Here is a 14,108-nt window from a genome sequence, read left to right as displayed (position 1 = left end):
TCTCAGGGATGTACTGAAATGTCAGCATCATGGCACACTTAGCCAGCTCTTCACCTCCTCCGCCTCAAACTGTTGACCAGCTATCAGGGCAAATGAGCCTGCAGCAAAGCATCGCTGGCTTGGTTCGACACCGGACCGGACCAACTCCATACTCCTCCAAGTCAGCAAGCACTCTGGTCGAGCCAGTCCTAACCCCACATGAATGTTCCCCATCACAACTGTTTTAATGGTACTAAGTTATGTTTCTGCCAAATGTACGAGTCAAAAAATGAAAGGCTTTACATGAAGTGCTGAAAGAGAAATCATTAGTTTTTCAATATTTCTGAGTCTGCCACAGTACACAGGAGCATTATACCTCTACAGCAGCAAATCATGCATGTGCCCTGTAGAAAGCACGTTTGAATGAAACATGTAAGGCATTGCAGCCAAAGATCTGTGGTGCAACATCATAGCAGAGTACAAGATAACTTGTGTTATTATTCCAGCAGAAAGAAATGCCATTCCTAATGGTTACGTCATTTTAAAGACAGTGCCAGGAAAATGTGTGGTCAGTGTTGTTCTTCTGCCTGTTAAAAGACTATCACCATTAATGTGTCAGGAAATAAAATTCCATGAGAATTCCTACTCTTTGGCAGGGTGCTGCCTGCCACTATATTGCAGGTTACTTCCAACATAATCTGATTTATACATATATACTCCAGGGTTCTGCCATCTACCGGGTCTGAACACAGCAGTCTGGAGCCACTCAGGAAGGAGGTAAGCTCTTCATTTCATCTTAAGCCCTTAGGTTACATTCACAGCCTGATGGGTCCGGAGAACTTTATCCTCGCTCTAACTATACCGAGCAGATGGACTTAGCCCAACATAGGCTGTGTTGTGTGCTGGGTGATGCCTGGCATCTTATTATCGTTGGCGGGAGAATGAAGTTCTGATAGGAGCTGCTACAAGAAGAGCAGAGAAACAGGACCACAGATCGCCACAGAGCGACAACTGCCCAGAAGCTGAAGAAAGAACTCTGGAACAACAAACCTCCTACACCCTGGAGATTCTCCAAGATAAGCAAATGATGGTAATGAAATGCAAACTGCAGCATTAAGGTCACACACTACAACATCATTCCCTTTAAACCAAAGGTAACAGCCTACAAGAAAAAACTAAACAAAAAGCAACAAAACTATAAAATGCATTTCCAAATGCTGCAAAAAAGAAACAGTTAATACAAATGAACAATATTAAACTTTGTTGGTACCTTAGTAATGTGCTTACTTCTAAGCTTCACTCCATCTGCAGCAATAACGCTCTGAAAGGAGAAATTACTGCTGTGAGCCTCAGAGTCTTTAGTGTTACTGGTCTCAGTCACGAAGACTATGGTGTCGGAAGATAACTTTCTCTTATTTGGCTTTATAGTTCCACCAGTCACGGCATTGCTTTTAGCAGACACGCTACTGTCGGCAGCATCATAACTTCAGGCAGACCAGCAATTCGGATATCACCACTCATATTGGGTGAATATTCAACAAGTATGGTCTCGGCTTACCAAGTAGAACAAAATAATTGGGTCTCATAACCATACTCAGAGCCGCGCCTACTATTAAAGTATGCAAATCTACAATGATTGGCGAAAATGCGCTGCAATTTTATCTGTGGAGCACTACTAACAAGCATTTGCAATGCAATAGGTCTTGCCTTTGCGAACTTATAAGTGTTTAGCCAGAGATATTCTGCTCTGGGAAGCACGCTCTTGCAAAGTTACACTGGCTGCCCATCAAAGAGCGCATCCTTTTCAAAGCTATGTGCTTCGCCCATCGAATTGCCCAAGGGAAAGGACCACCCTACCTAAAAAAGCTTCTAGCTATCCATCGCCCCAAACGTAATCTGAGGTCCTTGGGGAGCATGGAGTTCTCAGTGCCCCGTATCTTTAAAGCAAGAATGGGAGGCCGTTCACTTTGCTATCTGGCGGCCACTCACTGGAACAAACTCCCCTTAGAATTGCGTATGGAACCCTCCGAAAGGAGGTTTCGCCTGAGGCTAAAAACACATCTCTTCCCCAGAAGTTAGGAGATGGCGCTTAGCTGTCCAGTTTAATTGTTCTTTTGGTGGGCTTGTTTTTAGAATGGAATGTATCCACAGCGCGGGGACACACTGTCTTGAGTGTAACCATGCTCTTTATAAATGGTTTTATTATTATTATTGTTATTTTAGATATTGACTTTACCTATGTCTGTACAGCACAGCTTAAAGAAGTTTGCAGCATGCTGAAAAGTTATAAAAAAGAAGCGTCAGAAGCATTTTTGTTACCTTAGATATGACCAAAAAACATTATGTACAACTAAACGACCATATTGCTCTGTCCAACGCCCTGAGGGATATCGCTGCCTCTGACTTGTGGGAGTGCTGTGATCGTTCGTCTTGCCCCCTGGTCTCCAGCCCACTTCTCGCGGCCCCCGCTCCGCGGGCGCCGCTCGAGAGAGGAGACATTGCTGCAAAGAGACTCACCCCGGACCCCTGCGGGACTGCGAGGACCAGCGGGCAGTGCGTGGCTCAATCTGCCGCAGCTGGTCCTCTTCCCGCCCACACCTCCCGGATCAACTAAAGCGCCGTGCAGACCCCACTTCGGCGGATTGCTCTGTCCAACGCGCTGGGGGATATCGCTGCCTCTGACTTGTGGGAGTGCTGTGCTCGTTCGTCTTGCCCCCTGGTCTCCAGCCCACTTCTCACGGCCCCAGCTCCGCGGGTGCTGCTCGAGAGAGGAGACATTGCTGCAAAAAGACTCACCCCAGACCCCTGCGGGACTGCGAGGACCAGCGGGCGGTGCGTGGCTCAATCTGCCGCAGCTGGTCCTCTTCCCGCCCACACCTCCCGGATCAACTAAAGCGCCGTGCAGACCTCACTTCGGCGGATTGCTCTGTCCAACGGGCTGAGGGATATCTCTGCCTCTGACTTGTGGGAGTGATGTGCTCGTTCGTCTTGCCCCCTGGTCTCCAGCCCACTTCTCGCGGGCGCCGCTCGAGAGAGGAGACATTGCTGCAAAGAAGCTCACCCCGGACACCTGCGGGACTGCGAGGACCAGCGGGCAGTGCGTGGCTCAATCTGCCGCAGCTGGTCCTCTTCCTGCCCCCACCTCCCGGATCAACTAAAGTGCCGTGCAGACCTCACTTCGGCGGATTGCTCTGTCCAATGCGCTGAGGGATTTCGCTGCCTCTGACTTGTGGGAGTGCTGTGCTCGTTCGTCTTGCCCCCTGGTCTCCAGCCCACTTCTCGCGGCCTGCGCTCCGCGGGCACCGCTCGAGAAAGGAGACATTGCTGCAAAGAGACTCACCCCGGACCCCTGCGGGACTGCGAGGACCAGCAAACAGTGCGTGGCTCAATCTGCTGCAGCTGGTCCTCTTCCTGCCCACACCTCCTAATCTGATTTCATTGTCCAGAGCCTCGCGCACGCGGGACGCGGGCGGGCAAGCCGGGCTAAGCCAGGGCAAAGGGCGGGCCCTCTTAGGCCCTCACAGGCCGGAGGAGGCCGGGCTGGGCCCCCCCCCTTTGATGTGCTATCCACGGCGAAGATTGACTGACTGTTAGAATGCGTACTTGTTTCCATTAACCAGATCCATCTACGCTTTTACATGGTATATTTGACTAACTGAGTATTGTGTAATGTGTGTTTACAGCTTGGTCTGCGATTATATTATAGCTTAAGTGTGTTTTGGTTAGGTATCCACAGCATTAAGTTGGCATAATGACCTCACCTGCCCCCATAGTAACATCCTCAGTGGGTGGAGGAGAAAAACAAGGGACATTAGACAATTATTTCATCAGGGCTGCTACAGGAACTGATAGGGACATCGAGTTCAAGTTCAAGTTCAAGTTCAGAAATTTATATAGCGCACTACTCACCCAGAGGGTCTCAAGGCGCTTGGGGGCGGGTGTTTTTACTTATCGAATATCCACGTTTTTAGTTGCTTTCTGAAGGAGAGGTGGTTCTGAGTAAGGCGGAGGTGGGTGGGGAGAGAATTCCAGGTCTTGGCCGCTAAGTAGGGGAAGGATCTTCCCCCCATGGTGGATCTGTGGATGCGCGGAATTGCGGCGAGGGCTTGGTTGGCTGATCGTAGTTGGCGGGTGGGGGTGTAGAAGGACAGTCGCGTGTTGAGGCATTCGGGTCCTAGATCGTAGAGGGCTTTGTGTGCGTGGGTGAGGAGACGGAACGTTATTCTCTTGTTGACGGGGAGCCAGTGGAGATCTTTCAGGTGACCGGAAATGTGAGCTTGACGAGGGATGTCCAATATGAGTCTGGCTGAGGCGTTTTGGATGCGTTGAAGTTTTTTCTGTAGTTTGGTTATGGTTCCGGCGTAAAGGGTGTTTCCGTAATCCAGTTGGTTGGTGAGCAGTGCGTGGGTGTCTTTCTTGTTTCTGTGGGGATCCAACGGAAGACTTTTTTGAGCATGCGTAGGATGTTAAAGCAGGATGATGAAACTGCATTGGCTTGTCTGGTCATCGAGAGGGAGGAGTCCAGGATGAAGCCCAGGTTACGTGCAGGATTCGTAGGTTTGGGTGCGGTACCCAGGGCTGGTGGCCACCAAGAGTCATCCCAGGCAGAGGGCGATGAGTCTAAGATGAGGACTTCTGTTTTTTCCGAGTTTAGTTTTAGACAGCTGTTCTTCATCCACTCGGCTACTTCTTTCATTCCTTCATGTAGGTTGGTTTTGGCGGTGTTTGGGTCTTTGGTGAGAGAGAGGATCAGCTGGGTGTCGTCTGCGTAGGAGATGATGTTGAGGTTGTGTTGGCGCGCGATGGATGAGAGGGGACTCATGTATACGTTGAAGAGGGTGGGACTGAGTGATGATCCTTGTGGTACGCCGCAGATGACTTCAGTGGCCTCTGATCTAAAAGGGGGGAGGCGGACTCTCTGCGTTATTCTGGCGAGGAACGAGATGATCCAGTCCAATGCGTTTCCTTGTATTCCGATGTTGCTGAGGCGTTGTATGAGGGTGCTATGACAGACTGTGTCGAAGGCTGCGGAGAGGTCAAGTAGGATGAGGGCAGCTGTTTCTCCATTGTCCAGAAGTGTTCGAATGTCGTCTGTTGCTGCGATGAGGGCGGTTTCGGTGCTGTGTCTGGCTCGGAAGCCGGACTGTGAGGGGTCGAGGGATTTGTTGGATTCCAGGAAGGTGGCGAGCTGGCTGTTGACAGCTTTCTCAATGACTTTGGCAGGGAATGGGAGGAGCGAGATGGGGCGGTAGTTCTTGAGTTCAGTGGGGTCTGCTGTGGGTTTCTTCAGAAGGGCGCTGAGTTTGGCATGTTTCCAGCTTTCCGGGAAGGTAGCGGAGTTGAAGGAACAGTTGATGACATCGCGGAGATGGGGTGCGATGATCGAGTCTGCTTTGTTGAAAATGTGGTGGGGATATCAGTCGGTTGGCGATCCTGAGTGGATGGAGTTCATCAGGCGGATGGTGTCTTCGGTGGTGGTTGGGTTCCAGGCGTAAAGGTTGTTAGAGTGCGGTGTTGGTGCGGGGGTGGGTGAAGTGGGCTGGTCTTCGGACTGGTTTTTGAAGCTGGTGTGTATGTCGGCGATTTTGTTGTGGAAGAAGGAGGATAGAGAGTCGCAGAGGTCTTGGGAGGGAGTGATGTCGTTGGTGCCGGCTGTGGGGTTGGTAAATTCTTTGACGATGTTGAATAGTTCCTTGCTGTTTTGGGCGTTGTTGTCAAGTCGAGCCTTGAATGCTGATTTCTTGGTGGATCAGATGAGTTGGTGGTGTTTGCGGGTAGCGTTCTTGAAGGAGGCCAGGTTGTCAGTGGTTGGATTTTTTCTCCAGGCTTTCTCGAGGGTACGACAGAGCTTCTTGGATTTCTTAATGTCGTTGTTGAACCATGGGGCTTTTTTGCTACCTTGGTTGATTTGATGGTATTTCAAGGGTGCTAGTTCGTCGGCACTGTGGGTGATCCATTGTGTGATGTTGGTGGCAGCTTGGTTTGGGTCCGATGATTTGGCAGGAGGGTTTTGGTGAAGCGATGTGAAGAGTTGGTCGGTGGTAATTTTGTTCCAGTTTCTTCGGGGGATAGGTTGTGGGGGGTTGTGGGTCGTGGTCTTTTTGTAGTTGAAGTGAACGCAGCTGTGGTCCGTCCAATGGAGAGCTGTGGTGTGATCGAAGGAGATGTGTTTGCTGGAGGTGAAGATAGGGTCGAGCGTGTGTCCGGCAAAGGTGGGTGGGGGTGTCAACAAGTTGTTTGAGTCCGAGATTGGCCCGTTTGTCCAGAAGGGTGGTGGTGCTGCTGTCGTTTTTCTTTTCCAGGTGGAAGTTGAGGTCTCCCAGTAGGATGTAGTTCTCGGAGGGGAGGGCATGTGGGCTGATGAAGTCAGTGATGTCTTCGCTGAATTGTGTGCGGGGTCCTGGTGGTCTGTAGATGAGGGTGCCTCTGAGGGTGGTCTTGGGGTCGGTGTGGATCTGGAAGTGAAGGTGTTCGGCGGTAGCAAGGAAGTCGTCGGAATTGGTCGTGATGCGGATGGCGTTTTTATGGACGATGGCGATGCCTCCTCCTGTTTGGTTGATGCGGTCCTTTCGGATGATCTTGTAGCCGTCCGGGATGGCTATGGCGATGTCGGGCGCTGATGAGGCGTTCATTCAGGTTTCTGTGAGGAAGGCAACGTCTGGAGATGTGGTGTCGATTAGGTTCCAGAGTTCGATGGAGTGTCTGTGGACCGAGCGGGTGTTGAGCAGGATGCAGTTTAGGTGGTTGGTGTTGGAGCTCAGTTTGCAGTTTGTGGATTTGGTGTGGGTTCTGGAGCAGTCGAATTTGCAGGAGAGGCAGGTGACGGGTCCGTGGGTGTGTCCTGGGGCAGCTTGGTAGCATGGAGGTGTGCGGCCGGGGTTAAGGGCTGAGAGGGTTGCGGCGTCGTATGTGAAGCGGCGGAATGGATTTTGTGGGGACCAGGGGGTCTGGCGCTGGGCATGGTCCGGGCACGGACGGGCGCAGACGGGCTTACCTTTGGCGCACCTTCGGCACACATGGGGCGCGACCGCTGCGCGTGAACGCTGCGCGTGAAAGTATCTGTCTTATGTGGATTGTGGAGGGGGGAGGGGCGAGGGAGGAGCAGCTGGGAGGCGGGAGTGGGGTGGAGAGCCGGGCTGGGAGGACCAACAACAACAAACAAAATGGCAGCAAGCCCAAAAGCGATACAGGACGAGATTGGGGCACAACCTGGAATCGCTAATAAATAAATGGCCAGTGGCACCGGTACAATCAGGTACACATAGTTCTAGCAGGCAAAGCGAGCAGTGCACAATTTAGCAGTTAATGCCGAGCAGTCTATCACTATAGCGCTACGATCACAATATCATGAGGCACAATCAATAATTATAGTGAGCAGAGCGGGCAGTGCGCAATTTGACTAAGGCAATGAATTAGTCAGTCAGAAGCGCTACGATACCACTTCTAGCAGCAGGGAGCAGCGTGGGGAGCGACCGCTTCTGATCTATGCAGGACGGTCACAGCGTTAATGCAATCGAGTCGAGCCTTAACTTTAGTGGGAGGGAGGAGCAGCTGGGAGGCGGGAGTGGGGTGGAGAGCCGGGCTGGGAGGACCAACAACAACAAACAAAATGGCAGCAAGCCCAAAAGCGATACAGGACGAGATTGGGGCACAACCTGGAATCGCTAATAAATAAATGGCCAGTGGCGCCGGTACAATCAGGTACAAATAGTTCTAGCAGGCAAAGCGAGCAGTGCACAATTTAGCAGTTAATGCCGAGCAGTCTATCACTATAGCGCTACGATCACAATATCATGAGGCACAATCAATAATTATAATGAGCAGAGCTGGCAGTGCGCAATTCGACTAAGGCAATGAATTAGTCAGGCAGAAGCGCTACGATACCACTTCTAGCAGCAGGGAGCAGTGTGGGGAGCGACCTCTTCTGATCTAGGCAGGACGGTCACAGCGTTTATGAAATCGGGTCGAGCCTTAACTTTAATGGGAGGGAGGAGCAGCTGGGAGGCGGGAGTGGGGTGGAGAGCCGGGCTGGGAGGACCAACAACAACAAACAAAATGGCAGCAAGCCCAAAAGAGATACAGGACGAGATTGGGGCACAACCTGGAATCGCTAATAAATAAATGGCCAGTGGCACCGGTACAATCAGGTACAAATAGTTCTAGCAGGCAAAGCGAGCAGTGCACAATTTAGCAGTTAATGCCGAGCAGTCTATCACTATAGCGCTACGATCACAATATCATGAGGCACAATCAATAATTATAGTGAGCAGAGCGGGCAGTGCGCAATTCGACTAAGGCAATGAATTAGTCAGGCAGAAGCGCTACAATACCACTTCTAGCAGCAGGGAGAAGCGTGGGGAGCGACCGCTTCTGATCTAGGCAGGACGGTCACAGCGTTAATGCAATCGGGTCGAGCCTTAACTTTACATCGCACTCACTGAACGACGGGCCAAGAGACGTCGCTCCGTTGAGCTAATTAAGAACAAACGTTCATCTCTGGGCCCGCTACAGCTAGCCATGTCTCCGCTTCCCAGTATGTATTGCGAAAGCGAGGGTCCTGATACATCGCTTGGAGATAGCATTCCATTACTCTTCCAAGACATAACCCCTCCTCCTGATCTAAATAATGACATGCTCATAAACCTCTCTGTCTCTTCAGGTAGCATGACGCGAGAGGCAGAAGCCGTGGTAGATATAACGTTACCATTGGTAGAGACTGCTAAAAAACGTAATAAACCTTCAAAAAACCCACGACCACAAGGTCCTCCCCCGAAAAGAAGGAGAAAGGTGGGTAGTAGATCACAGAGAAACAAGATCAGTCTCATTGATTTTGCCAAATCTATGAGCTCCTCATCTAATGCAATTACATTACCCGCACCAGCTATTGAATCACCCTTCCCATTACTAGATCCATCCGGTATTGATTTAATGGGAAGCATTGAAAAACTGGTCAGATCTCTCACATTGCCTTTAGTAGAGAGACTACAAAAAATAGCCCAACAGCTGGGGAACTTAGAACAGGCAATCGATGAAATCAAAGAAGGAATTAAGGGTGTTCCAGTGCCCCCACTAGTGTCCACAATTACCGTACCACCCCCAAACGTTATTGATCAAATGGTGGCTAAAACTACAAACCAAATTAACCCCAAAACCCCAAAACCAACGCCCTCCAAAACATCACGGCTAAAGGCGAAAAATAGTGATAAAGTGGCTCAGGTGGGTGGAAAACCTAATCCCCCTGGAAATCTTCAAAAACCTACCGGCCATGAAGATTCTGTGAGGCCATCCTTTCCTAAGAGGCACAACGTGGAACTGCCTCCGGAAGCAGCTCCACTTTTGGTGGTCCTTACTGGAGTCCCGGTTTTGGAGGATGGTAAAGATGGTAAGAATGAAAACCAAAACCAGTTAAAAAATAAAGTCATATTTTGGCTCAGGAAGAACCGACCGCTTCCTCCTAACGTGAATGGTGAAATTCTATACGTCAGGCGCCTTCCCTGGCTGGGTCCTAGTATAAAGAATATTACGGGAGACATCATTATAATACATTTTAGAGATATAAAGGCAGTCAGAAATATCTTAGATTGGTTTCCTCCCAATGGCAGTAATGAAATCACAGCCCGTGATTTGACTTACTTTAATCCCAGAAATCTGATAACCCCTGCTATTAATCCCAGGCCGCTGGTCTATCATCAGGATGATTACATTAGACCCTTATTCCAATGTGAGGTTGATCGCTTTAGGCCTCAATTTAATCATCGAGATGATCACCTCAGACCTCTATCCCAACACCAGGATGCCTGCTTTAGGTCCTTACCCTTACATCAGATCGATCACTATAGACCTTCATTCCAATATCAGAATGATCACTTCAAGCCCCCAGGTAATCATTATCCCTCACTATGGAATAATTTTCCTACTCAGGAATGCAGTTTTAATCATCAACTGACTACAAGACCCTTTCTGATCCCCACCCAGAATCGATTTAACATTCTGTCAGGAATAGATGATATAGAATGACTAACAACCACCCCAACTTCTTTGGATAATTTTAATTTACGCCCCCTATACAAGCTGACCGTACCCCAAAAGGTCTCCTTATCTGAGGACTACTGTGGCAGCTTTTCTCCCTCAAGCGATCTTCCAAACAAGGCCCTGGAAAATAGTATCTTGACTGAAGGGCCTTGGAACCTAATACAAGATCCCTCTCTGTTGTCTCAAGGTCAAACTGCGGGAACTCAAATCCATTCCAAACAACCGTATCTTCCTCCCAACGTACTATCATCTAGTAGTTTGACCCTTTCTATCATAATCTGGAACATAGCAGGCCTGCGTCCTAAAGTCGACCAACTCAACTGGCTAGAAATAATTAGAAATCATAATATAGTATGCTGCCAGGAAACATGGTCAGTAACTGCTATCCATCTTCAGGGGTACAGATTGTACGCGAGAGGCAGAAGCCGTGGTAGATATAACGTTACCATTGGTAGAGACTGCTAAAAAACGTAATAAACCTTCAAAAAACCCACGACCACAAGGTCCTCCCCCGAAAAGAAGGAGAAAGGTGGGTAGTAGATCACAGAGAAACAAGATCAGTCTCATTGATTTTGCCAAATCTATGAGCTCCTTATCTAATGCAATTACATTACCCGCACCAGCTATTGAATCACCCTTCCCATTACTAGATCCATCCGGTATTGATTTAATGGGAAGCATTGAAAAACTGGTCAGATCTCTCACATTGCCTTTAGTAGAGAGACTACAAAAAATAGCCCAACAGCTGGGGAACTTAGAACAGGCAATCGATGAAATCAAAGAAGGAATTAAGGGTGTTCCAGTGCCCCCACTAGCGTCCACAATTACCGTACCACCCCCAAACGTTATTGATCAAATGGTGGCTAAAACTACAAACCAAATTAACCCCAAAACCCCAAAACCAACGCCCTCCAAAACATCACGGCTAAAGGCGAAAAATAGTGATAAAGTGGCTCAGGTGGGTGGAAAACCTAATCCCCCTGGAAATCTTCAAAAACCTACCGGCCATGAAGATTCTGTGAGGCCATCCTTTCCTAAGAGGCACAACGTGGAACTGCCTCCGGAAGCAGCTCCACTTTTGGTGGTCCTTACTGGAGTCCCGGTTTTGGAGGATGGTAAAGATGGTAAGAATGAAAACCAAAACCAGTTAAAAAATAAAGTCATATTTTGGCTCAGGAAGAACCGACCGCTTCCTCCTAACGTGAATGGTGAAATTCTATACGTCAGGCGCCTTCCCTGGCTGGGTCCTAGTATAAAGAATATTACGGGAGACATCATTATAATACATTTTAGAGATATAAGGGCAGTCAGAAATATCTTAGATTGGTTTCCTCCCAATGGCAGTAATGAAATCACAGCCCGTGATTTGACTTACTTTAATCCCAGAAATCTGATAACCCCTGCTATTAATCCCAGGCCGCTGGTCTATCATCAGGATGATTACATTAGACCCTTATTCCAATGTGAGGTTGATCGCTTTAGGCCTCAATTTAATCATCGAGATGATCACCTCAGACCTCTATCCCAACACCAGGATGCCTGCTTTAGGTCCTTACCCTTACATCAGATCGATCACTATAGACCTTCATTCCAATATCAGAATGATCACTTCAAGCCCCCAGGTAATCATTATCCCTCACTATGGAATAATTTTCCTACTCAGGAATGCAGTTTTAATCATCAACTGACTACAAGACCCTTTCTGATCCCCACCCAGAATCGATTTAACATTCTGTCAGGAATAGATGATATAGAATGACTAACAACCACCCCAACTTCTTTGGATAATTTTAATTTACGCCCCCTAGACAAGCTGACCGTACCCCAAAAGGTCTCCTTATCTGAGGACTACTGTGGCAGCTTTTCTCCCTCCAGCGATCTTCCAAACAAGGCCCTGGAAAATAGTATCTTGACTGAAGGGCCTTGGAACCTAATACAAGATCCCTCTCTGTTGTCTCAAGGTCAAACTGCGGGAACTCAAATCCATTCCAAACAACCGTATCTTCCTCCCAACGTACTATCATCTAGTAGTTTGACCCTTTCTATCATAATCTGGAACATAGCAGGCCTGCGTCCTAAAGTCGACCAACTCAACTGGCTAGAAATAATTAGAAATCATTATATAGTATGCTGCCAGGAAACATGGTCAGTAACTGCTATCCATCTTCAGGGGTACAGATTGTATCACTCAAGTGCACGTCCTTCCCTTTTTGGTAGACCCAAGGGAGGATTATCAGTATATGTATCTAATACCCTCCCATTTAAGGAAATTGTAGAAATAAAAACTGAAGAGAACTATCAGATACTTAAACTCTCAGTGAATCAAGGGCATACATATTTTCTGGTAAATTTCTATAACAATCTGTCACCACCTGATTTTGTGAAAGTCCTAAATAGGATAACCTCTGTTTTAGATGAGCACCGGAATAAATGTTCCTCTTTGCCTTTTAAATTGATATGGGGTGGCGATTTTAATATTACTTTATGTAAAGAACATAATAATCCAAATTATGGTATTGTAGATGAGGGTGGGAGACCTCTAACACATTTCGCACACTCCAGTGCTGGGATCGTTCTAAGTGAAAAGTTCTTTACCCTAGGACTGGGGTACGCGAATGAATTAGTTGAACCTCCAATTGACTTCTCCCCCACCTTTCACGCTAGGGGCTGTAACAGCATACAAAAAGCTCTAATTGTATCTTAAAATTGCTTAAAAGCACCAGAAATGTAAGGGCATTAACGAGACATAATCTCACCCCCACCATGCAGATTATGCAAAATTGGTATTGACTACACCAGGTTGGCAGGTGATGGCAGTTGGTGGGAGCAATTGCCACTTAAGGAAGTAACAGGATGTTATTTAAGTGCGTGAGGGAGAGCCCTGTGATTAGTCTGCTGTGTGTCTCTCCCTGCACAGAGAAACTGGATCTCAGCAGCCAGTTAACTCGTTTTCTGTAGTTTCAGTAAGTTGTTTAAGTTAGGGGTGGGTGCTCTGGTTTCTGGATGGTTTGGGCAGAGTGGGCAGGTTTTCAGTTTGCCCATGTGTGACATTTATAGGCTTTCGGGGTATTTATGAGTAAAATGTCAGTGGTTTATGTTTGACACTTTGTAAATCATTAAAGAAAGCACAATTGTTTTTTTCTTGCATTTTCCGTTTTCATAACTTCTTCTTGTAACTAGCCCTTGTCATAGCCCATTGCCTCCAGTGCAAAGTAAGGACGCTTTTGGCAGAAGCTTTCACCAAGATTCATTTCCTTTACAGACCCAAAATGTGTTCACATTCTTGATGGCTGCAGAAGTAGTTCCTATTTTAAAGCACTAGCAGGGCCACTTATGAAGACAGAAGATAACTCAATTCTGATGATGATGTCATTAGACAAAGAACGAGAAATATACCTGTAACAGATGCCCACGGCTGCTCTCTGGACAGGATCATTCTTAACCTCCTGGCCCCAGGGTGGCAGCTGTCCTCGCCGGGGCTGCTGCAGGGCGCTGTGTTGCTGTGGTACAGAGGCCTCTCAGATCCAGAGGCCTCTCAGCTCTTTGGCCTCAGAAACGCCGCCATGATGTTGTTTGGGGGGCGGGGAGGTCAGGAGCACGAGAGCGGTAGGAAGTAGTATCTTCGCTGCGCACATGCGCAGAGATGACGCGCGGTCCTGCGCACGCGCAGCTATGAGACGCTGTCACGATGTTGTTTGGGGGGCGGGGGAGGTCAGGAGTACGAAAGCGATAGGAAATAGTGTCTTCGCTCCCCACTTGCGCAGTGATGACTCGCGGTCCTGCGCATGCGCTGTTATGAGACGCTTCATTATGTTGTTGGGGAGGTCAGGAGCACGAGAGCGATAGGAAGTAGTGTCTTCGCACCGCACTTGCGCAGTGATGACTGGTGGTCCTGCGCACGCGCAGTTATGAGGGGGCGGGGAGGTCAGGAGCACTAGAGATAAAAAGAGGCCTTCCCTCAAGGAAAACAATGTCACCGAATGAGCTTTGATACACAGGGGCTGCGAGGCGCTACAGCGCCAATGTATGTGAGCAGGCACGAGTAAACGCAGGGGCCGCCAGCTCGGACTGGGAACCAATTCAACCACTTTGGGTCG

General features: G+C 48.6%; 1 long non-coding RNA gene across 1 annotated transcript in view; it reads right to left on the bottom strand.

Annotated features, from left to right (window-relative positions):
* The window catches only part of LOC144806438 (uncharacterized), a 32,140-nt gene extending 18,552 nt beyond the window's left edge, over positions 1-13,588 (bottom strand). Inside the window, exon 1 of the long non-coding RNA XR_013605798.1 lies at positions 13,408-13,588. This is a non-coding gene — a long non-coding RNA (uncharacterized LOC144806438). The remainder of the gene's footprint in view (positions 1-13,407) is intronic.
* Positions 13,589-14,108: the final 520 nt, after the last annotated feature.

Source organism: Lissotriton helveticus (genome assembly GCF_964261635.1).
Source record: "Lissotriton helveticus chromosome 1_1 unlocalized genomic scaffold, aLisHel1.1 SUPER_1_unloc_71, whole genome shotgun sequence".
Classification (NCBI taxonomy): Eukaryota; Metazoa; Chordata; class Amphibia; order Caudata; family Salamandridae; genus Lissotriton; species Lissotriton helveticus.
Note: the sequence above shows the minus strand (reverse complement) of the source record. Positions and strands in the feature narration are given on the sequence as shown.